This window comes from Mus caroli, chromosome 2, assembly GCF_900094665.2.
Source record: "Mus caroli chromosome 2, CAROLI_EIJ_v1.1, whole genome shotgun sequence".
NCBI classification, from domain to species: domain Eukaryota; kingdom Metazoa; phylum Chordata; class Mammalia; order Rodentia; family Muridae; genus Mus; species Mus caroli.
This window is the reverse complement of record NC_034571.1, coordinates 62,001,010-62,003,318: the sequence shown is the minus strand read 5'-3', so window position 1 is coordinate 62,003,318 and position 2,309 is coordinate 62,001,010. Positions and strand designations below refer to the sequence as shown.

The 2,309-nt window shown below is 39.5% G+C and overlaps 1 protein-coding gene across 2 annotated transcripts in view; it reads right to left on the bottom strand.

Moving 5' to 3' along the window:
- Xirp2 (xin actin binding repeat containing 2) overlaps positions 1-1,903 on the bottom strand; it is a 79,145-nt gene extending 77,242 nt beyond the window's left edge. For both annotated transcript variants that reach the window (XM_021152804.2, XM_021152794.2), the window contains exon 1: positions 1,738-1,903. The gene's annotated coding sequence lies outside the window, so the exon portion shown is untranslated. The remainder of the gene's footprint in view (positions 1-1,737) is intronic.
- Positions 1,904-2,309: the final 406 nt, after the last annotated feature.

Genomic DNA, 2,309 nt, shown 5'->3' with positions numbered 1-2,309 from the left:
AGAGAGAGAGAGAGAGAGAGAGAGAGAGAGAGAGAGAGAGAGAGAGAGAGAGAGAGCACCCAGGTGGGAGAACAACAAACTCAAACTTGAAATTCTTCCATTAAGCTTAACAGTTTTCAACTAGGTAAAAAACAAAGCTGCTACATGGAAGTTTTTAATTTTTTTCAAATTTGGGAAATTCAGAGTAAGAGTTGGAATTCTGGAATGGAATAAACAGCAGGGACAGAACTTTTGTAAATAGCAGCAAATTATCTCTGAAGTTGGTGGACTTTCCCTGAAAAAGCAGACCTGCATGAAGGCAGCTTTCCTGTTCTCTGTAATCACAGGAGACAGCAGGCACCTGTGCTGACATTTTTTCAGGGACCTTTTCTGAAGCTATGGCTCCCGTGATCATTAGAGATTGTCGACTTTCGTTTTTCAGAAACTTGAGGAAGCTACACCTAAAAGACACCCACTCCTGGATAAAAGAAACCCCGTTCCAACTAAAAGCCAGACTGTGTCTTCCCTTCAAGCAGTGGGCAGTTTGCCACATTGCAGCCATGCGAAGCTCTGAGTGATATTTAAAAACGGATCTAGTTCTTAGCTGAAGCGTGGACACCAAGAAGGGAAAATACTCAAATATCAAGCGAAGAAGCAGAGAGATATTTAAACATACAATGCAGAATTTCTGATTTCTGCCCCAACATTTTCCATTCCCTTTTATATTGTCTAAAACTATCAACAGGTGTCCTTTCATTAAAAAGTAATCCATAATGCTAAATACAGTTGAAGTAAATATTTAACTTGTCTTTTGACACCTTAACACAAAATTTTAAAATGTTTCAAACAACCAACAGCTCTGTCAGTGACCAAATTGAGCTCTGGTAAAAATAAAATATCTTTCAGTTCGGCACCAGCTGGCTAAATTTAAACCCAGCATTATGCAACCTTAGAGAGTTCTTGCTTTCCCACCATGGTGTCTTAGGAGAATCTCTTAGACTGTCACTCCCAAATCACTTCAGTCTCTTAGCATCCAAATGCAGCCCAACAGGACCAAATTAACATGTTCATGGGCAATTGAAGACAGAAAAAAAAATCCACTTGAAAGTGTATATAGGGCTTGATACCCTCAAAGCACTATCTCAGTATACTCTGGGTTTGCAGTTACCGTAATTAGGGCTGGCAGATCCAACTGGAAGTGCTTTCCTTAATTCTGAAAAAACCTGGAAGAACCTGATTCTTTAATCCTTAACTTCAGTAAGACTCCCAGGGGACATAAGCCCACAGCTAGAGCAAGAACTACAAAAATCAAACTATGACTGAGAAGCAGAAACTTTCCTGCATTTCTCGGAGTGTGCTGAAACATTTGAAAACGTTCCAGGCTCCTCTTTTTCCTCATCAAACTTGATGAAATATCATTCGCATTTCTTAATCTGTATATTTTTCTCTCTGTGCACATGAGAGACAAAGCATTTTTCAGTTTCCCTTCTGGCTGTAAATTGTAGGATAACTTTTAAGTTGTGACTGGTTATTAAGCTCATTATTCTTTAAGGTTAAACATTAAAATAATGTATTGGAGAGAGATTTAACACATGAGGTTCTAAATTTCGTATCCAACAGTGCTAAGCACAATTCTAAGAACAAATTCAACTTGATCATCTTTTATATAATGACAGTTGACTTTCAGTCTTCACTGCTCTTTCAGGAAGAGTCGAACATTGTATAACCTTGGCACACACAGGACTATAGTACACATACCTTTGTACCAGAATTGACCCTAGCTCCGTAGAAATGCTCTATCGATTTGCAACTCTTCACTTGAAAGGCTCCTCCCTGTTTGACACACAGCAAATTTCCCAGTCCCCTGAAAGCAACCAGCAGAGTGGAGACCAGCTCCACCGAAGAGTCTATGAGGCAAGCAGGCAGGGCTGCTGAATTTATTTTAGCCCTGTGTCCAAAGGATGCAACCTAGCACCTATTTTTAGGAACTGAGCTCTGTCTAGGTGGGGCTTGAGTCAACCACTCCTTTCAGAAGTGAGTCTCTGAGGTCATACTGCTTAGTACTGTCCTGAGAAATGTATGCCTGGCTCTGACACATGTGTAGTCACTCAAACTCCCTTCCACAGCCACTATCACACCAAAGTCTGAACTTCTCAACATATTCTGAAAAATAAATAATGAATGAAGTGGGGTTATTAAAGGGCTTCAATTGCTTGCTTTTAAAAGATACCGTTACTCATTTAAGAGTAAAGGATTTGAAAACAAAGTACACAAAAAGTTGATCTTATTTATTCTGTTTGGGATAGTGATAATTAACTTGAAATCTTCGG